Source organism: Schistocerca gregaria, chromosome 4, assembly GCF_023897955.1.
Source record: "Schistocerca gregaria isolate iqSchGreg1 chromosome 4, iqSchGreg1.2, whole genome shotgun sequence".
Taxonomy (NCBI): domain Eukaryota; kingdom Metazoa; phylum Arthropoda; class Insecta; order Orthoptera; family Acrididae; genus Schistocerca; species Schistocerca gregaria.
In genome coordinates, this window is record NC_064923.1 from 632,940,835 (window position 1) to 632,964,404 (window position 23,570).

Consider the following 23,570-nt stretch of genomic DNA (forward strand, 5'->3'; position numbering starts at 1 on the left):
ACTACACACCGGATCAAAAAAAGTTTTGATTCCAATTTGTTTATCTCGTAGGTGGACATCCAATGATACCGCGCTCGACCTCACACCCAAACCCGTGGGTGGCAGGGCGCAACTTTGAAATCTTCAATGGGCACCCCCGTTTTTTCTTTATTACGGATTACGATTCTAAGGCAATACGTTTTGTGTGAAACAGTTTGTTCGTCTCGCGACAGATTGCACTGTAATCAGAGGAATAAAAATGGGTACACATTCATAGTTTACGATGTGCTACTCAATGGCTCTTGAATATCCAATGGCACGAGGGACCCCACCGCCATGCTGCGAGGTAGGTCAGGCCAGTCTTTCATAGTTTGCAATTGGAAACGACATTCGCAACGTTATGTTTCTTCGACATATCGAACAGACGACTACTCGACGCTCCACTGTGACGGTGGCTCGAGGCAAACGCTACTCTGCTTTTCCAATTAGAGTAAGTGTTGAAAAATAGTATCGCCAATTTCAGTATACTTAGTGATCCGCTTTTCAAATGACCGTACACAAGACAGAAGCATATTTGCGGAAATGTCAGCACAGGCGTTTCTGATGCGGTCGACCATATCTTCACGGCCTCCTGGCACTTAGTGGTACACCTTATCTTTTAAATACCCCCCACAGAAAGAAATCTGGCGACGTCAAATTCGGCGACTTAGCGGGCTAATTAATAGGACCATCTCTGCCGATATACCGACCAGTGTAAACATGGTATAATACCTCCTGTGCTTCAATTGCGTAATGCGCTAAGCAACCGTCATGTTGAAACCATATATGTTATCGATAGTCCAGGGCAATGTCGTGCAATAGTGCCAGTAATTCCTGTCCAAAAACATCTACAGCTACATGGTTACTCTGCAATTCACACTTAAGTGCCTGGCACAGGGTTCATCGAACCATTTTCACACTACTTCTCTATCATTCCACTCTCGAATGGCGTGTGAGAAAAAGGAATACCTAAATCTTTCCGTTCGGGCTCTGATTTCTCTAATTTTATTATGATGATCATTTCTCCCTACGTAGGTGGATGTCAACAAAATATTTTCGCATGTGAAAGAGGAAGTTGGTGATTGAAATTTAATACATAGATCTCGCCGCAAAGAAAACCGCCATTGTTTCAGTGACTGCCACCTTGACTCGCGTATCATGTCAGTGACACTCTCACCCCTATTGCGCGATAACACGAAACGGGCTGCCCTTCTTTGCACTTTTTCGATGTCCTCCTGTAAGTAGGCTGTTTCGGTTTTTATATTGGTAACGCCACGTATCTGTATGAAAATCACTGGCTGTGCTGTGTGCAGTCTGTGGCTGGTTAGCATTGTTGTAATATTCGCTATTGTAGTGTTGTGCAGATAGCTGTTAACAGCGCGTAGCGTTGGGCAGTTGGAGGTGAGCCGCCAGCAGTGGTGGATGTGGGGAAGTGAGATGGTAGTTTTTGAGAGCGGATGATCTGGACGTGTGTCCATCAGAGACAGTACATTCGTAAGACTGGATTTCATAAACTGGTATATATAAGATGACTTTTGAATAATATTAAGGTAAATACATTGTTTGTTCTCTATCAAAATCTTTCTTTTGCTAACTGTGCCTATCGGTAGTTAGTGCCCTCAGTAGTCTGAATCTTTTATTTAGCTGGCAGTAGTGGCGCTCGCTGTATTGCAGTAGTTCGAGTAACGAAGATTTTTGTGAGGTAAGTGATTTGTGAAACGTTTAGTTTAATGTTAGACAGGGCCTTCTTTTGTAGGGATTTTTGAAAGTCAGATTGCGGAGCGCAAAAAATATTGTGTGCCAGTTTAAGCACAGTCATGTACAATTGTTCAAAGGGGACGTTTCACTCCGTCAATCCTACCTGGTAAGGATCCCACACCGCACAGCAATATTCCAGCAGAGGACGAACAAGTGTAATGTAGGCTGTCTCTATAGTGGGTTTGTCGCATCTTCTAAGTGTTCTGCCAACGAAGCTCAGTCTTTGTTTCGCCTGCCCCACAGTATTATCTATGTGGTCTTTCTAATTTAAGTTGCTCGTGATTGTAATTCCTAGGTATTTAGTCGAGTTGATAGCCCTTAGATTTGTGCGATTTATCGTATACCCAAAATTTATCGGATTTCTTTTAGCACCCATGTGGATGACCTCGCACTTTTTTTTGTTTAGTGCCAAAACGTTCGGTATTCGCTTCCGTTCAACGTGCCATTTATAAAATACGGACTAATGAGTTTATTCCCCGTGACGCCACTCCGTGCGTTAACCGACGAAGGACGTGGATGGTCAACTTGCTGTAACCAGCAGGGATTTTCCACACTCCAGGTATGCGTGTTATGCCGGTCAACGCTGCCATGGTTTGTGAATATAGACTGGTCAGAAAACAGTACCTCGGCAGAGAAAGTGAGGGTTGTTTTCTTTCGTTGAAGTGCCCTTTCAAATGGCTCTGAGCACAAAACACTACCCGGTTAGTTACAACATTCATCGTCCGCTTGCACGTCTGTTTTCCAAATTATAGATAGGTGTGCAAGCAATAAACACTGCGGAAGTATTGTAATATTTAGAGCCGCTATCTGTTCTACGTCGGCACGTGAGCTCCGGTCCCAGTGTACTGTCTGTTATGATTCATAGTAGTTCGCTACATGACCACGATGGCGCGTCGAGTTGTCCCCGTTCGATATGTCCGAGGAATACAACACTGTCAACGGTGTTTCCAATTAAAAGTTGTGAAATGCTGTCCTGTCCTACCCTTGCAGGATGGAGGTGGGTCCCAAGAGTCATTGGATATTCAAAGCCATTGAGTAGCTTGTCGTAAACTATGACTGCGTACCCATTTCTGTTCCTCCTACCCTCGCAGGATGGAGGTGGGTCCCAAGTGTCATTGGATATTCAAGGCCATTGAGTAGCACGTCGAAAGTTATATTGTCTACTCACATCTGTTCCTCCGATTACAGCGCCACCATGAAATGGAGAAAATGCTTCAGACAAAACAGATATAGATTTTGCAGTAGAATCGTAATCTGTAATTTTTTTAAAAAAGAAAAAAGGGGGGTTCTCATTGGAGATTTCAAAGTTGCCTCCCGCCAACCACGTGCAGGTTGGGATGGGGGTTGAAGTGTGTTGTCATTGATGTCCCCTCCGAGACAAACAAATTGTAATTATAACTTTTTTTGATCCGATGTGTAGTTTACGAGATATTGCAATGTCTTCAGTTAAAATGAACACGCTGTGCATCGTGAAAGTATGAATATTTTCACGAAACAGTTGTCTGATCGCTATTACAGGAGAGCACAGACTGATGGGCTTCAAGCATAGACAGGCGTAAACAATCGAACTGTAACTGAGTTAGGCGTTTGCTTACGTTTGATACAATATGACAGACGGTCGTGGGACTTCATCTACTGACAGTTGGACAACGTTTTACGGCACTGTCATTTTGCTAGCATTTGAAGAACTTCCACACAGTTTATGTCGCACAAAATGTTATAGAACTCGATTTAAAAAAGTTAGGTTGGTCTCATAATTAGGCAGCTATAAACTTTGAATTAGCAAATTCAGAACTTCGTTCGTCATAACTTAGCGAAAACCATGTCTGCATATACATTGAGGGGGGGGGGGAATACAACTTACTCGAGGATTGTGTTGAGTGGCACCAAGGTATAATACGTGCGTAATGAGGGATTGCAGTGTTAGTGATTCGTCCGACACGGTCATCGGGATTAGGTGGCGCCAGGGGAACCTGTGTGTGAACCTTCTGTTTTGGCTCTGCAGGCAGTAACTGCGCTGAGTTTAAAGGTGATACAACCATGACCCACCATCTAGAACGTTCTCCTGTTACACTGTTTCAGCCCTTTGAACGGGATCGATTTGTGGGTGTAAGGGTAGTTTTATGGACATATGACGGAAAAGTATGTCACTCGTCACGCCATGTGACATTGTAAAGCGTTCATGTCATTTTTTATTTTTGTGAGCTATCGATGTGCACGTCAGAGAGAGAGAGAGAGAGAGAGAGAGAGAGAGAGAGAGAGAGAGAGAGAGAGACGTTACTGTTAAACAATCTTTGGTCTTGTCGTGGCAAAGTCTTTGCCTCTGCGCCGTTTGATACATTCTTAGTTAAAGTGTGGTAGCTGATGGACGTATTCACTAGTTCTCTGTTGGCTTGTAATTATATCTGTTAGGTGAAGAGAGATTTTTTGTAAAAAACAGCAAGGATGAATGTGATGTAATACTGAAAGGCGAAAAGAAATAAAATTTTGAATAATGCTATTATTCTTGAAGAGAAGAAGTTCGAGGTAAGACTTCAGCACTTCGGACCTAATTTGTTAGAATAGTTACTATCAGCTAGTTAACTTGCTCAGATCTGAGAGAAAGACCACTCCACTTCCCTCGGTCATGAATTAAGATATGAAGTGATTAAGCTGTTTGGTTTTTATCGAAGTTCTCTGTTCACACTGTATCCTTTTCAAATCATTGTTCACTTTGTTAATAGTACTACTGTTCAGACCAATTTTATGTTACGCGTGAAGATCACGCGAAGTTTTACTCTGTCTTTTTGAATGCACACTTCATTCTAAAATCGGTGTCTTGGAATATCATTTCAAAGAAATGGTTACTCTCCCGATCCCACTGTTTGAAGAAGATTTATCATTACACATAACCACATTGCGCCATATGGTATGCAACATTTTGAATATTGTTTGGAAATTTTATTTATAAATAGATATCAAGCTTAGGCGCATCTTGCTTGCTGTTTGCTGTTGTGTTTCGAGAAATCTGCAACAATGTTGTCAAGACTTGAGGTAAGTGGAAATTTTGATCAGGGCCAGATAATTGTTTTACTACAGTTGCGCATTTAATATAAACAATTTGGATTCAGACCAGTTACAGTTCTAATAAGGTTTTGTTTAGTCGAAGCTCAGCATGAGGATTCAAGATGGATAACAGTTTGTGGGTACTTAGTTTTGGTAATACATAAACTGTTTGTAGAGTTTGAGGTAAAGTTGGGCTAAATTTCAAACAGAAAGATATAGTGGCGAGCTTACAACATGTCTCAAACACTCTAGTGCGTGCACCAGTGCTCTGTTGTCCTATCTGCCAGAGATCATCATCGTCTTTCCTGCATCACTGAGTGAGCAAACCTCCAGATGTTGGGCACAATGTATCGGTGGTGTGTTGCTGCTTTGAACAATTCTCTATAGAACGTTCCCACATCTGCAGACCACGTTTTGGACGTCAGCGTAGCACAGACTCATATCATGAGCGACGCACTGTGCGAGCACAGTGTCCGACCGAACATCATCCAGGGAGGCAATGTGGGCACATCAGGGACCACTGGGAATCGTCTGGTTGAGCTTGCTCCTTTGGTAAAGCTACTACTGACATCACACCGTTCAGCATTGCTGCTCCGGTGTGAAAGAGTTGACGGCATAGTACAATGGCACTGTGTTGTCTCCCGTCGTGAGCGTACCTTCTGTCTGTATACGAGTCATATTCGTACACGTGTAAGACCTGGAATTGGTGAGCTGCCTGTTCCAGAGTGCATTCGCCTACGACTCAAAGGCTCCACCGATTCCTTCTTCCAGTCAAGTTGTGCCACAAATTTCTCTTCTCCCCAATTCTATTCAATACCTCATTAGTTATGAGATCTACCCATCTAATCTTCAGCATTCTTCTGTAGCACCACATTTCGAAAGCTTCTCTTCTCTCTTTGTCTAAACTATTTATCGTCCACTTTTCACTCCCATTCATGGCTACACTCCATACAAATACTTTCAGAAACGACTTCCTGACATTTAAATCTACACTCGATATTAACAAATTTCTCTTCTTCAGAATCGCTTTCCTTGCCATTGCCAGTCTACATTTTATATCCTCTCTACTTCGATCATCATAAGTTATTTTGATGACCAAGTAGCAAAACTCCTTCACTACTTTAAGTGTCTCATGTCCTAATCTAATACCCTCAGCAACCCCCGATTTAATTCGGCTACATTCCATTATCCTCGTTTTGCTTTTGTTGATTTTCGTCTTATATCCCCCTTCCAAGACACTGTCCATTCCGTTCGGCTGCTCTTCCAGGTCCTTTGCTGCCTCTCACAGAATTACAGTGTCATCGGCGAAACTCAAAGTTCTTGTTTCTTCTCCATGGATTTTAATTCCTACTCCAAATTTCTCGCGGTTACCTTTGGTATTTCTGCAGGGTAAGATGCCCGCTTTGTTGCACAGGTTGTTTCCCGCGCTATTGCCATTTCTTCGACAGAAAAAAAATGGTTCAAATGGCTCTGAGCACTATGGGACTTAACTTTTGAGGCCATCAGTCCCCTAGAACTTAGAACTACTTAAACCTAACTAACCTACGGACATCACACACATCCATGCCAGAAGCAGGATTCGAACCTGCGACCGTAGCGATCTTGCGGTTCCAGACTGTAGCCCCTAGAACCGCTCGGTCACCCCGGCCGGCTTCGACAGAAAGATGATGTGCTTATTCAGCAGGACAAAACACGGCCAAGTACGGCTGCTGTGGCGCAACGTGCGCTTCATGGTGAACAACAACTGCCTCGGTCAGCAAGGTCACCAGATCTTTCCCCAACTGAACATGTACGAGAGATGATGAGGCGAAAACTCACTCGTTCTCCAGCGCCTGCAAGGATCATTGCAAGGAAAAGCGCAAAATGCTTGGGACAGCTTCATGATCGTTTGCATGTGATAATACACGCGTACGCTGCCACCAGATTAGGGAATACAGGCTTTTGGTGCGACATTTTAGAGATTATTTGCTGTGTCATGTGTGTTTCATTTGCTCTGAGTTTATCAGATACTGCTACAATGACGAACTACCTGTCGCTTCAGTTGTCAATAAAATGACGTTGATCTTGAGGGAGTTGCTTTTCTTCCAGCAGTGTGTTTAACTCTTTTTGGAGGTGTTTTGGATGGTCTGTCTTAGCTGTCTCGCCCTGAAAGAGCAAAATAAACACTATCAGTATTCTCTTGTATCTCTGTTTGCGCACGTATGTCCTCACGCGCCTTTTCACCGTTGCGTTACGGGTATTGGTATGTTCTGTCCAGGCAACAATTCTAGGCTGCACGGGCTGGCCGGCTGGCAGCGCTCGCCTGAGTTCCCAGCAGCCACTCGCCGGCTTTACCGGTCGGGTCTAACGTAAATAAATGCCCGGCTCTCGAGAGCTGGCGGGTTTACAGGACGCGTCGGCACCAGTGCGCAATGCCACAGTTGCTGCTCAGCAGGGCTCCAGCATGGTCAAAACAACCAAACACTTTTCCCCCTAACAGCCGTACCTAGAAGCGTTAAACAAAGCCAATGGGATGCCAACTTCACAGAAAAGGAAAGGGCGAAAAATGTGCCCTTCTTCGGAGTGTATAGGGACATCCTCCTCTGGCATTACTTTCCCTTAATGGTAGTAGTCGATACCAGTAATGTTTTTGGAATTTTTGGACAGGTCAGTATTATCTCAACTGTTTTTTCCGAAAATTTTAAAATAATTTTATACACATTACGTTAAATTTCAAACTAAAATTTACGAAAAGGAATTACTTCATTTTTGTTGTTACAACGATACTTACTAACTCTGAATGTACAGTTAAAATTGGTTTTCTTTTTGCAGAAAAAATTGAAATTACGAAATATTTGGCACACTTAAAATTTCCATTATTAATTACGCAATCCCTTACTGTTAATTATGTTTATTTCTGGATTTATTTCTGAAATAATAATCGACCGTAACAGAAATTCATTTGTTAAGAAAAATTGTAAATTGTTTGTAATATTGCTATTACCACAGAGTGAAGTAGTAGTAAGCTCGCCTCTGACGTTCTTCAAAATTATTTAGATCAATACAGCCATGAGGACCTAAAATTGAGAATTTCAGCCTCAGGAACCAGACCCCTAGACATGAAGAACTGGAGCCAGCTGTGAAAGAAAAGATAAATAAACTAAAAGTCTATTGTAAATCATAATCCTCTTGAATCTTCGGAAAAGACTTTACCATAGTGCGCACTAATAGCAACAAAGACAGAGGGGCCAGATTAAAAGAGCCACAGTATTTTGATTGTACAGCATGTCGCGCGGCCTTTGGCCACGTTACTGGCTTGATAGCTGCTTCGGCCAAATGTGTTCTCTCTCTCTCTCTCTCTCTCTCTCTCTCTCTCTCTCTCTCTCTCTCTCTCTCTCTCCCTCTCTCCCACTCTCTCTCTCCCACTCTCCCTGCCCATTCTCTCCCTGCATCCCTTCTATCATCTCATTTCTTCCCGTAATCGTCCCCTTTCTCGTTCCTTTCCTCTTCTCTTTCTATCTCTCTGTCTCCCAACAGTTATCCGCTTTAATGTTCGTAAAAGAACCCAGTGGCATCGGACGACATTACACTTGCTTTTCAGTCAGTATAACCTCTAAAACTCTGGGAAAATCGGAGAAGAAGAGAATCGAAGCATTTGAAATGTGATGCTATGAAAGGATATTCATAACTAGATGGACTGATAAAATACAAAATGAGGAGATTCCCTGCGGAATGGGCGAGGAACGGAACATTTGAAAAACACCAACTACAAGAAGGGTCGAGGCGATAGGACATGCGGTAACACATCAGGAAATAACGTCGATGGTACTTCAGGAAGCTGCAGAGGGAAAAACATCCAACAAATAACTGAGGATTAACGGTGCAGGTGCTACTCTGAGATGAAGCGGTTGGCGCAGGAGAGCAATTCGTGGCGGGCACTTCAAACTATCCAACACCAGTGCAGCTGATTATAGTGTGGACATTAACATAGGCAAATTGACCTTGTCTTCAACTATAATTACAAGCTTATATGTGTTTGGATTATAGCTACGAATAGTTTGGATAGTAAATTAAGCGTATTCATACGTTATACGTCCAAAATAAAAGCGTTGCCACTCCGTAAGCAACACGTTTGTGATTTTACTGTCTCCCATTCCCCCGATCTTCTGATGTGTAACAGGTCTTGGTTAACTGCCACACATTCAGTTGTTGCTTGATGTTGTTCAAATGGCCCTGAGCACTATGGTACTTAACATGTGAGATCATCATGTAACATTCCTGTCTGCTACTATACCATAACCTTAAAGTTGAAGGCAGGTCGTTAAATAAAACTATCTTGTTAAAGATTATGGTACAACGCAACAGAGCAGTGTTACCCTCTGAGAGGAATTTTGTTATGTTGACCGTGTTGTGCCAAACGGAGGTGGCTTATCGGAAGTGAAAGTCAGAATTACGTAAACATTTAAACAGTAACAAATAATATTTTACCTAACTACACGGTTTAAAGATTGAAGAAAACGGTCACCAGCCCAGTTAGGCAAGAGAATGATTAACATTCTTGTTAAAGAAATTAGATATGAATAACTTCAACAAACACAACCTATACTTTGCCACACGCGAGTGCAATGAACTCTGACACCTGCATATGTTCACGGTTAAGACTGGAAGCTAACAGAGCAGAACAAACTATTTGCATAAATATAACAGATAATGAAACACACTATTACATTCAGGGCTTATTCAAACTACATGGTCTTTGTAACATTACTATTAATATTCACGGCAGAATCATTAATTGGACACAGGTTCAGTATTATTGTTCAAATATTTTCCTAGCTGACATAAAATTATAGATGTAGTTCACTGCAGAATTATGAACTGGTCACAGGTTAAATATCTCTCAACTAAATACTATTCCATTTAGAATGAAAGTTAAATGGAATTCACTAACAGCTTACTTCTCACTGTCTTTTGAATAAAGAAATTGTTTTCATAAATAGTGGTAAAGGATACCCTGTGGATCTTATTACACTATTAATATGCACTTTCAATACCCAAAAGAAACAAGTGCTCAGCAAGCACCCATCTTTCCAGAACTGCAATTCACGGCTTTTACTGCAGTGAGACACAATGTTAACAAATTTACAAGAAACTGACTCCCCTTTTAAAATTTACTACTGGCTGCACTATGATCATTAACTAAACAAAACTTTATTAGCCTCAGTTTTAAGAATTTTAATTTTTTTAAAGAAACAGCAAATTGTCTTTATTATCACAGTCTTCTACTTTCAAGTAAATGATTAAATTGGTGACTTTGAAATTCCACAAAACTTTAAATTGGACTTTTCCATCACTGGGAGGCTTTCACAAAACTATATTTACTGCCTCCCACAATTTCACTAAATCCACAGTAAATCTGAATACTCTCTTCTTACCAAAGATCAAACAACATTATTTAATGTTTTGAGGCGTTCATTTTTTCCACCAACTAGGACACTCGGTAATCATAGTTCAAATGGAGAGGAACCTGAGAGGTGTTGTAATAGGGAAAAAATCAAGGTAGGTGCATGAATTCAGTTATAAGTTACCTTATATTTGTGCACACTATAACATCCAATAAGCTGATCCTTCACTGTACATTATTATAGTATTCCGTTAAAGTGATTGCGCAACGTGGTGGCAACTGCATGTTGGTAGGTGGATTTGCAGGCAGAATTGCTGGACTATGTCCCTTCTTGGTGGCGATGATGGATACCAATTCCAGAATCGTTCCAGCTGTTTATCCATCTATCCGAGGCATTGGAAAGTGGTAGAAAAAGCCTCTCTAGGAACCAGCACAACATGCAACTTTTACATGGCAGTGCACAGTTTGGTAGCTTGTCCCCGACTGACTCGTGGTTCCACCTTTTCTACCTAGGCCAACCACAATTTGCGAGCCCTACACAGTTCCGTTCCCGAGGGGAACCACACTACCTCTTACACATGACATAATTAAGAACCCTAAGTGAAGGTCAGCAGTTTACATAACAGCACATTAAATAAAACAGAACATTCGCACATATTGACATTTCTACAAAATATTATTCACACAGAAATTACTATTATATATAGGCCAGTAAGTTTTGTTTCCTCCAAATGAGACAAAGAATTTAAATATCAGATATACTACATTGCATAGAATCAAACCACGACATCAAAGTTTTAACAAAGAAAGGAGTATACAATTGTATGTTATCGATTCAAACACATTTACAGATACTCAATGTTATAACATTAAACCAAAGCAAAAGGCAAAATAAATCCGTACAGCATTAGAGCTATGGTGTTAGAACTACTTAAACCTAACTAACCTAAGGACATCACACACATCCACGCCCGAGGCAGGATTCGAACCTGCGACCGTAGCAGCAGCGCGGTTCAGGACTGAAGCGCCTAGAACCGCTCGGCCACAGATTGATGTTGCTCAGAATTAATAAACACAGAAAGGATTTTAGTGTCTGCAGTTTCTGTCCCTGTCGTCATATATGACACAGGCTCACCCTCATGCGCAGTTTCTCTCCCTCCCTCTCTTTTTTTTATGGTACTTGAAGTTCAGAAGTCAGATATCAATAACCCAGTGCAATTCTCAAACTGCTTAGGTCATCGGTCCCTAGACTTTCACACTACTTAAACTAACTTAAACTAAGAACCACACACACACCCATGCCCGACAGAGGACTCGAATCTCCGGCGGGAGGGGCGCACAGTTCGTCACATGACGCCTCAAACCACGCTGCCACGCAGCGCGGCTGCAGTTCTCAAAAAGTCTCGAGAAAATCAGCTTTCAGGTTTCCCGAATACCCTTCAGTCAGGCCATTTTTTCTACGGGTTACGTTGTTTTGTGGTAGAATGCTCGCCTGCCACGTTGGCCACGTTTCGATTCCCTATAGTGGTAAATTTTGTAGCAATCGTACTTGTTCTTCGAGCACATCACTCAAGAGTAAGATACACAAAGATAAAAAATTATTTAAAATTTAAGTAATCGTTCTTAACAATCTGGTAAAAATTGGTAATTAAAAATTTATATTTGCGATGAAAACGGGATTTATTTGTGCAACATGTAATTAACAAAAGAGAAACCATGCATTTAAAAAAATACATCGGATACGTTTTAATTAGCATATATTTGATGGATTTTGTATTTAAAAGATGTAGGTATTCGAAATGAATGGAAAAAAAAGAAAAAAATTGATGGCGATGAACAGTCTAGAGAGCTACCGATTTTGTTCCCATCTACGTATTTCGCGCTTCACGGAACTGCTCGTAGAACATGCAGCTTTGTTTAAAAATTTGCGTTGCTCAGGAGTCGAACCCAGGTGACCTACGTGGCAGGCGAGCGTTCTATCGCGCACTGTGGCTTGGCCCCTGAGCGGAGGATGCTGGGAACGGAAGCTTGTGATACGCTCATAGCACATTGGCTGCTAAGACAAGCACCGCCTCCTTTTTCAAGAGCAGCCAGCTTCTAGCGTACAAAATAAACGAACTGCAGTGGATTAATGCGTCCCAGAAATTACACAGCAGTTTACGGCGAGTCGCTCATTTTAAAACAGTATCAACCACTGCGCACAAGAACACACACAGATGAACACTGTGTTCACAAAAGCTAATTATTGTTACGCCGCAGAATACTGATACGTGGCTAAGTTTGACGACGAGCGTTTCCGACCTGTATCTGTCAAATATTTGACTTACAATGAAGAACCAAATAGGCTGATACACCTGCCATTAATATCGTGTAGGGACTCCGCGAGTACGCAAAATTGCCGTAACACGACGTGACATGGACTTGACTAATGTTCTAAACATTCATGGTGGTGTCTGTCTGTTCTACATCGTGTCTCCCTACCACTTTCGCGCAACGACGCTCTGAGCGTGTTTTTTAGGGAATTGACTTGTTTGAACCTGGGACCTCTTGCTGGTAAGGAGACGCCAGACCACACATGACATGTAGAATTCAGAAGAGTTCAGTGAGACTAGCGATGATATAACCAAATACTAAATGATCTCAGCGTCAGTTCCACTGCACTCCCTGTAAAAGAATGTTAATACTAACTAAATCTAGTGGAAGGGGTTCAAGGCTATCCTATTTTTAGTTAGCTGGTAAAATAACGTCGAAAAAGCAGTTAAGTTTACCATTGGAAATTTTATTCCATTGTTTATAAATTGCACTATTGATAAAATTAAGTGTTTTAATACAGGATGGTAAAAACCAACTGCGTTCAACAAAAATGTGAACGAATATTCCCTCAATGGGTTTCCAAGTTCTACAAAGGATCGAAGGATGACCTATGCCATATCACGTCTATAATCTAGGTTTAAATTAAGTTTCACAAATGAGAAAACTATCAAAATGGTCTACAGTGACCCTCAATTATCTTTAATTACTTATCTAACTTGTTGTAAATTACAGTGGCTGATGTGGCTTCTCAATAACTATATAAAAGAAAAATCATCGCGTTTCAGATCTGTTCTTCAAGTGGCAAATGTGAACACCATGAGTTTTAATTAACAATCGACACTAGTATTACGCAAAAAGGGGGTGTAACAGATGAGACTTCTGCAGTTCTGAGTGAAGCCTTATGCGCTCAAAAATGCGGCATCGCATGCGTTCATTACCTTGTCGGTGTTTAGGCAGCGTCAGGGCAGCGGCGGGCAGTTCAGCTCCGCTCACCTCGCCATCTCGCAAGCAACTCTCTTAACTTCTCCTTACTACAATTTACCGAAGTTGGTTTAAAAAAAACTATCTGGCTGTGTTTTCATCTGACCAATCAGGGTCTCAATGTTAACCTTAAGCTCCGCCTACAAAGATTCTGTCTATCCAATGAGAAACGTTATACTTTTCGTGGTGGGGCAATGTTTTTAAAGTTTGCAACGTAACAGAGACGCTAAAAAGTCTCACGTTAAAACCTGCAGCTGGTGTGGTCCATTTAGCGTTATCGTAAGATCTATACTGTTCTTCTGGAGTGCTCTATCTTTTAACATGGGCTGGGGGGGGGGGGGGGTGGTCCTTGACGTACCTGAGACGCGAAAAAGTCTCACGCTAAAACGTCCGGGTGGTGAGCCCTAGTGGTTAGCTGGCGACGTGGGTGTCCAGTCCGTCCCTTATCGTAGGGCCTTCTAGCTTAACACGGTTCTGCTCTCGGCTTCTGTTCCCGTTTCTCCCCTCGGAACTGCGTTTGTCTTTCGGTGGGAAGGTATGACATGCATTTAGGCATTCTTGTGTTAGTCTGTGGTATTCCATTTGCTCACTCGTTACTCGTATTACTTTGGTTAATTTAATGTCATGATTTATTCGGAGCTATGTGACATACTAACAGATTTGCTTATTATGTCAGGGTTTTCATGGAAGGTGTTGGATTTGCCTGACACCTTACAATGTCTGAAGTAGTGCTGAAGTGAAATGACACCATGAATCTTGCAGGGCTGTCCATAAATCCGTAAGAATACGAGAGGGTGGAGTTATCTTCTGAACAGCACGTTGCAAGGCATCCCTGATATGCTCAATGATGTTCATGTCTGGGGAGTCTGGTGGCCAGCGGAAGTGTTTAAAACTCAGAAGTGTGTTTCTTGAGCCACTCTGTAGCAATTCTCGACATGTTGGGTGACGTATTGCCCTGCCGGAATTGCCGAGGTCAGTTGGGGTGCACAATTAGCATGAACGGATGCAGGTGACCAGAGACGATGCTTAATGTACATGTCACCTGTCACAGTCGTATCTAGACGTTCACACAACAGTCCAACTGCACACGCCCCACGCCGTTTCAGAGCCTACACCACCTTCAACAGTCCCCTGCTGACATGCAGGGTCCATGGATTCATGAGGTTGTCTCCAAACGCGTACACCTCCATCCGCTCCATACAATTTGAAACGAAACTTCTGACCTGGCAAAATGTTTCCAGTCATCAACAGTCCAATGTCGGTTTTGACGAGTACAGGCGAGGCATGAAGCTTGGTGTCGTGTACTCATCAAGGGTACACAAGTGGGCCTTAGGCTCCGGAAGCCCATATCGATGACGTTTCGTTGAATGGTTCGCGCGCTGACACTTGCTGATGGCCCAGCATTGGAATCTGCAGCAATTTGCGGAAGGCTTGCACTTCTGTCACGTTGAACGAATCTCTTCAGTCGTCGTTGGCCCTGTTCTTGCAGGATCTTTTTGCGGTCACAGCGATGTCGCAGAGTTGACGTTTTACTACATTCCCTTATATTGACGGTACACTCGTGAAATGGTCGTACGGGAAAATCCCCACTTAATCGCTACCTCGGAGATGCTGTGCCCCGTCACTCTTGCGCAAACTATAACAAGACGCTCAAACTCACTTAAATGTTGATAACATGCCATTGTAGCAGCAGTAACCCACCTAAAAACTGCGCCGGACACTTACTGTCTTAAACAGGCGTTGCCGACCGCACCGGCGTATTCTGCCTGTTTACATATCTGCGTATTTAAATACACATGCCTGTACCAGTTTCTTTGGCTCTTCAGTGTAGTACTCCAAAGCAAGCCTGTCCAGAAGGCGACTAGAAGAACACGAACACTCACGCCCGCTAGCCTCATCGGTAGTGAGCGCTCGCGGTAAATTGCGCCCGTCAGACGTCACTAGGTAGAGCAGGGAAAGTGCAAAGTGAGCGATGTCTTCTGTGGAACAACCATATCTTGCGTTCGCTGTAGTCTTAGGCCGATATTGCACAACCATGTTGCTTTGTCAAGTTGATATGTCAAATACTTAGGACACACTGCATGCTATTAATCGCGTTCTGAAGGGCCAGGGGGAACTTGCTGCAGGCGACATCACATCCACAATCACAGCTACAGCTATCCACATCTACATCTGGAAACATACTGGCAGCATTTTAGCAAGCCAGAATAGAGGACATGATCACACAAAAAATAAAAATAAAATATTCTAAGCTCTCCATTTGACTTTCTCTATTTTTGAGCTCTGGATGCCACTAGTTAAAAACAGCTTCATTGTTTCGTACTTGTTATTAAATTTGTAGTTGTTGGAATACTAATTCTATTAATTAAATTATTCAAAAATAAAAATATTTATATTGCCTATGTAGTGTGCTAAACATTATTTACCTTCATATATTCCCCAGTGAGTGTTTTAAAAATCGCTTCACACGTTTCTGGAATTGTTTTGGTTAATGTGCAATGTGCTATTCGAGTGTTACTAGAGTAGCTCTCTCCTGTATCAAGAAATCTTAGTGTCAAGGTGAGTCTGTCTTCTGCACAGTTAGCATTTCTCAAGTGAATATTCTGTTTTGTAACGTGAAAAGCCGCTTTACTCAGCAAATACTGAGATGCACCCTCATCCATTCGTAAGTAAGACCTGAGGTCCTCCGCTTGAAGTTCAAAAAATAGCGCTGAGCACTATGGGACTTCACATCTGAGGTCATCAGTCCCCTAGAACTTACAACTACTTCAACCTAACTAACCTAAGGACATCACACATATCCATGCCCGAGGCAGGATTCTAACCTGCGACCGTAGCAGCAGCGCGGTTCCGGACTGAAGCGCCTAGGACCGCTCGGCCACAACGTCCGGCCCGCTTGAAGTCCACGTAACAAATTTTTCTGAATGCTTTTATTATGTCGACGTAATACCCAAGGCTTCACCCAAGTATGTTTGCCTTTTTCCGCTGCTTTCCTTCCAAATGCACATACAACGCAACAGTGGTACAGGCAACTGCAGCGGATAGTAACAAGTAGTTGTCCGCCATACTGAAATTTGACGAAAGAAATGACGACAGTGTGAGACCCCTTTTTGAGCGCCACATCAAAGATCTTTGTCAAAGAAATTCTACGAATATTTGATCGTTTATCTCTGTCAAAGAAAAATGATAATGTAAATACCGTAGATACGACGGTATGTACTCGTATAGTGCGCGCAAAATGGCGTGGCCGCTAGAGGCGCAGTCGGCTGAGAAAGCGTGTGGGGAGAAGCAGTGGCGGGGTATCGCTTAGAGGGGGAATGCCGTTCTAGACTGAAGCCTACACTCACATTTTTGGTAAATAGTAAGAGGGGCCCCTCCGCACCCACACTTGCACGGTGTCCATTCAAAGCCGGCCGCTGTGGCCGAGCGATTCCAGGCGCTTCAGTCCGGAACCACGCTGCTGCTACGGTCGCAGGTTTGAGTCCTGCCTCGGGCATGGATGTCTGTGATGTCGTTAGCTTTAAGTAGTTCTAAGTCTAGTGGACTGATGACCTCAGATCTTAAGTCCCATAGTTCTTTGAGCCATTTGAACCATTTGAACATTCAAAAAGGTTTTTCACTGCTTCTTTGATTAGTATCTAAAAAGAAATCCGCCGAAAATGCAGCGTTTTATTTTCGCATAGTTTATTAACCATTTGCATAATTTACAGCAGAGTCACGAGAGGGGAATTTTGAGTAACACCTGCACATTTCTCTCGTTGCCATATTAAAATTTGCTTCTTTTGCCAAAACTCTCAGCTCCGGGAGTGGGTGTTGTGTTGTCTTCATCATCATATCATCGCCACTGACACGCAAGTCGCAAAAGTGGCGTCAACTAAAAAGACTTACACCAGGTAATCGGTCTACCCGACGGCAGGCCCTAGCCACACGACATTTCATTTCAACGGAGTTTACACAGTGACACCTCCGCTGACATGTTGTACAGACGCAATTGCGAGAGAATTCTGAAACAGTGGTTCATTAAGTGAGGAACTGAGGAAAAGTAAGCTGAATATCTTATGAAAAAGCATATTCTAGGTAAAAAAATAAAGGTGTAATGATTTCACTTATGTTGTTCCAGAACCCATAGTGTTTCACGTTTCACCAGCTAGGGATTGCCCTTAAAAATTACATTCTTTCATCAGGAAAGTCTGTAGTTAGTTGAATAACACGGTAGATAATGTAGTTTTGCATAATAACCGTAAAGCGAAATACTCTCATCTTTGAGTGTTATCATTTGCCTAAGTCTCATTTCGATATCTCAAACCATTTATGAAATATGAGGAATCTTGTGGATATTTCACTCTGGCTTTAACGCTCGAGCGGCGCGATCACAAATGAGTGTACTACGTCACAGCACTTTTCTCGAGATTGGTGATAGCTAGAGATCTCCAAACAAATCTAAAGAAAAATTTCATACGCAGAAACATATTATGTAACATGTAGCAGACGCAAAATCACAGCGGCCCTTTTTTTTTCATTGCAAACTTTTTGTAATTTCACGAATTGTCTTACTCCCACGTAAATATCCCAATAACTATGACCATTAACGAAATGATGGGCATATCATAATGAACCTGACAAATAAAGCTACAAGGAAAGCAAAAGTGTAATTTTTTACCGAATAGTTTCTGTAAAATCGATTGAGAAAGATTTCAGAGTGTGCGCATCGATTCTGTCATCGCCTATCGGCCAAAAGATTGTAAACGATTGTCAGCCTCCCCTTCCGACATACGAATCAAGTCGCCCAGTCCGCAGCTCATGGTCGTGTGGTAGCGTTCTCGCTTCCCGCGCCCGGGTTCCCGGATTTGATTCCCGGCGGGGTCAGGGATTTTCTCTGCCTCGTGATGACTGGGTGTTGTGTGCTGTCCTTAGGTTAGTTAGGTTTCAGTAGTTCTAAGTTCTAGGGGACTGATGGCCATAGATGTTAAGTCCCATAGTGCTCAGAGCCATTTGAACCAAGTCGCCCAGCGCATTGGACGGAAAACTGGTCGCTGTGCATCGGCTAACGTATCCTGCACTACTTATACTTAAAGGCGAGAGTAGTAGTGGAGAGTAGCGCTTTGTAAGTCGATGAACAGCTGCATTATAGGCTGGATAGGAACTTCAAAGCGAAGGTAAGACACCTAGCATCAGTTTATGAGATGTCAGTGCAGAACTTGTAGACCTACAGAGTGACAGCCGGTTGCCTGATAAAAATTTCGCAATAAAATAAGTCTTGTAGACTAGTAGACAAGTTTTCTTTATCACAAATTCCCTTGAAATCACAATTTTACAGTGACGTACTTGTGCGACCAACTGTTTTCTGCCGACCGCTGCGGTCGCAGGTTCGAATCCTGCCTCGGGCGTGGATGTGTGTGATGCCCTTAGGTTAGTTAGGTTTAAGTAGTTCTAAGTACTAGGGGACTGATGACCACAGATATTAAGTCCCATAGTGCTCAGAGCCATTTGAACCATTTTTGAACTGTTCTCTGCAATGAAGAGAACGAATTCTCCCCACAGAAGTTCATTTCCAGACTGCAACTTAAAAGCTTATCTTCGATTTACCAGTGCTCTTAGAGTGATATCAGATAAGGTGCTATAGTGAAAAGCAAATTAAATCGAATTCATTGACATCCAGTGTTTTGTATTTCGTCACGAAAAACAAGGTGATGTCAGTTTAAAAGTTCGTCCGAAAAAGACATTCATCATAATGCTACATCAGTCGTAAGAAATATTCTTGTTTCGAAATTAGATATAAAAAAAAAGTTCAAATGTGTGTGAAATCTTATGGGACTTAACTGCTAAGGTCATCAGTCCCTAAGCTTACACATTACCTAGCCTAAATTATCCTAAGGACAAACACATACACCCATGCCCGTCGGAGGACTCAAATTCAGCCGGGACCAGCCGCACAGTCTGAATTAACTGCTACAATTTTTTGCCTCATCAATTAAAAGAAATGTAACTTTTCCGTTCATTCTCATTTCTCTTCAATGCAAAGGTCTTGCATTAATTAGTCAGAGCGAAGCGACACACCTACATAGAATTAACATTAGCGGTTATGGAATAGATTCGTTGACAGTAGTGTCTCATGCCGAGCTGCTCCGATTCCTCTCCCCCCCCCCCCCCCCCCCCCCCCCCCCGCCTCCCAGTCATCCCTATTAGCATGAGCGGGAGCAAGCTCGAACTAGCAGGTCGATGAGCATGCCTGCTCTAAAGTATTACAGACGCTCGGAGAACTCCAGAGTCGATTTTCTTGGGAATTTTTGGGATTTGTCTTGTACTGCGCCCAGATATTGATTTTTGAGCTGTGAGCTTAATTTCTATAGTATGTGAAGCTCAGAACTCAAAACAAAAGAAGAAAAGATTATAAACTTTCGACTGCTGTGTGGTCTCCTTGTAAGAGTAAATCATAAACGTAAAGCCCTAGTCTACGGTCCTCTGCTCGTGTTGTTTGCGCTTCTAGGTCCATGCAGTGTCACCTGCCTTGATATATGCCCGCTGCAGAATGGCGGGCGTGGCTCTAGTGAGATACTCGTAGTCCCGGTGCTTGTGAAGTCTGCCCTGGCAGAGCGCCCTAATCTCCTTATCCTGGCGGCTCGCCGCCGGCCTTGGTATTCATGGGGAGCGCCGCCGAGGAAGTCCCTGTTTGCGCGGCGCCCCCTGAGCCGGCTATTGTTGTCACCTGCTGGGCGCACGCCCTTGTTCCATCTACAGCTGGGCGCAGAAACACCGGCGGTCTGTACTGCGGTGCCATTTGTCCCGTCCAGTATCGTACAAGGACTGGAATTTAATACGAGAGTCGTCATGCCTCCTACGTTTTTCCATGGAATATACAATAACAGCATTCCTGCAACGTAATATCTTCTCCTTATACTGTCTCAGTTTGTCATGTCCTTTGTTCAGCGGCAGCCAAGAATTTGTGTTTTAAAATCTAAAACTTTTCAGGTGAGCTTATTTTGTACAGCTACCTTCACAGGCTCGTCGTCTGAATATTCTGAAAGCGACAAATCTTGAATACACCCTGCATGTTGTAAGACAGCCCTTCCAAATTTTTAAATAAACACTAGCGTCTTCTTTGGGGCATGATATTACAGTACTGCAATTAAAAATATTTTTCCTGTCTCCTGAAACTGAAACTAGATTATAACTGTAACTGCAACTTACATAACTGAAGATATACCGTCTGAGGGCACACTGGCCACTTTCAATGTGACGTTAGAAAGATGACACAGTCTGGAGCACTTTTTACGTTTATTCGGATTATCTGTTTCGACCTTTATAACAAGTCATTTTCAGATACAATATTCATTACTGTCAATAGCAGTTCGTCAACAGGGCGAAGAATTGATTAAAACTAAAAGCATTTCGCCCTGCTGACAACTGGCGATTCGCTTTAATTATATAAGAAGATGAGCTGTAACACAAGTCAACTCTAAACCTTCAATCTGAATTAACATCAAAATTACTGTGATGAAGTGATATTCCTTCACGATAATTTCGTCTGCCAAACAGGCCAGTTCCCTGATCCGTTTACCTATTTTCCTCTCTCGCCCAGTGATTACCGATAAACATCTCTGCATTGGACGCTCAGGAACCCTGCATTTCTGAATAATTTTAGGATTGCAGCCACATATCTCAATGTTATACCTCGAAGATGGCAACAGACACTGATCGTAAGGTGTCTTTCCAGGTACATCTGAAGGTTACTTCTGAAAACCCTATTTAATTAATCGGAAGATTTCCAGACAACTTTTACTCTTTTGTTTATTTCTTTTTCTATTTACTCAGACACTACCTTTTATTTGCTTTGCAGCGGCTTCGAAACTATGGAGTGCAAGGACTCTGACGTTGTGGGTGGTGTAATTTTAGTAGCATTTTAAAGTTTGTCATATGGGGAAATATCGAACTAAAATGGACTGCAAGGGACCAACAGAAGACACCCCTGTGTTGTTAGAATGACTGAGGAGAATCGCCGGCAGCTGTGACCGAGCGGTTCTAGGCGCTTCAGTCTGGAAACGCGCGACCGCTACGGTCGCAAGTTCGCATTCTGCCTCGGGCATGTGTGTGTGTGTGTGTGTGTGTGTGTGTGTGTGTGTGTGTGTGTGTGTGTGTGTGTGTGTGATGTCCTTAGGTTAGTTAGGTTTAAATAGGTATAAGTTCTAGGGAACTGATGACCTCAGATGTTAAGTCCCATATTGCTCAGAGCCATTTGAGAAGAATCTGTCAGACTTCAACGCTGATGTGTCATCAGTTGAGGCTACTCGGAGTATGCCTGCTGTCGTCCGTCTGGTCATGACAGCTTCTGCACGCCCAGGCTAGAGCACTGTGTAGGACAACCTGAACAATCCCCCATTTTGAATCCCACATTGAAAGCGCTCGTTTAAACTCTACGGAACACTTATACTTTTTGCCGGCCGCGGTGGTCTCGCGGTTCTAGGTGCACAGTTCGGAACCGTGCGACTGCTACGGTCGCAGGTTCGAATCCTGCCTCGGGCCTGGATGTGTGTGATGTCCTTAGGTTAGTTAGGTTTAAGTAGTTCTAAGTTCTAGGGGACTGATGACCACAGCAGTTGAGTCCCATAGTGCTCAGAGCCATTTGAACTTATACTTTTTAATGCGCTCTTAAGGCCATCAAATGTACATTTCTTGCGCAAACAACATTACAGCGTAGTAAATGTGTTGGCTAACATTTGACTGTAAGACGCAATCAAATTAAAATAGGTGATTAGACGAGTTTAATGTCTTCATTTTTGGGACCATACTGTACGTCGTTGCTTTACAATTCTTGAGGGCATTGTCATTCTGTCGTTACAACTACAAAAAATGCGTCGTGTTTTTTCGTCAGACGCTATTCGCTTTATTGAGGTAAAGCAGCAGCAGTGGTTTATAATTAAGAGGTTTATAATTAAGCAAATAAGAATGTAAATTACTTAATTACGGACCACTGATGATGCTTCACGTCAATAAAGCGAAACGCGTCTGGTGAGAAAAACGCGCTTTTTTTTGTAGTTCCAAAGACAGAACTAAAATAACCTCAAGATTAGACGAGTATTTCGGGGTATGATACATTCGCTTACGTTCCATGTATGTCGAACGTTGCTGTTCTAAATATTTACCAAATACAGTTAAAATGCGTTATGAGTATCGTATTTTCTGGTTTGTGTGAGGTACACCCACCCAAGTTTACGGAAAGTAAGAGCTACATTCGTAAACAATTACAAATAGTCTTAAAATGGAATACAGCAGGCATAAAAGTTTCATGTTAGCACAAGAGGGAATTGCACGAGTACCCAAAGTGTATTTCAAAAGCTTTAAAATACATCTGTCAGGAAGTTATTTAAAAAGTAAAAAAAAAAAACCTGAGAAATGACAAACTGTTAGGTAAATATAGGAATAAAACTAAAGCAAACCGGCAAGTTATTAAAAGAGTATTGGGAGTTAGGTCAGATAATCACTGTAATATCAAACTGATTGAAAAAGCAGTAAACTAACTGACCCTCACTAGTGGCTAATACTTTCGACCGTTAATTCTCATACACAGTTGAGCAACTGATAAACACACATCCGTCCCATCAGCCAGGCTGCAAGACAGTAATGCACACACAAATATACTCTTTCACGTTGCTACCCCACTTAAAGCATACAACACTGTCCACGCATTGGGATTCAAAATGTCGGATTGTTGAGCTCTGTATATCCGGTGCTTTAGCCCAGACAGCCGCTTTAGCAGAGGCTGTTGTCTGGCAGGCTGCAACCTTTGACGCAGCGCGAATGTTTGCTTTCGCACTGGTCGTTGGAGTGTGCTCTGTCCCTTTCCGAACTCTGTGACGGCCCTTGATGACCATCGGCGATGTACCCAGTGTTGGTAATTAGTCGAGCGTTCGGTTGATTTCCCTACCAGTGTGATAGGTCTCACCACCCAGAGGCGCCTGAGTGATGAACAGAACAGAAACAGGAGCAGGAACCTCGAGAGTTCCTCACTTCTGGCTTTTGTGATGAAGTTAATGCGACGAGCACTTTGCGACGTGTTGGTAGCGGAAAACAGTCT

At 42.7% G+C, this 23,570-nt stretch overlaps 1 protein-coding gene across 6 annotated transcripts in view; it reads left to right on the top strand.

The window, feature by feature from the left end:
* Positions 1 to 23,570, top strand: part of LOC126267249 (uncharacterized) — a 698,963-nt gene that overhangs the window by 382,544 nt on the left and 292,849 nt on the right. The gene's annotated exons all lie outside the window — the stretch shown is intronic.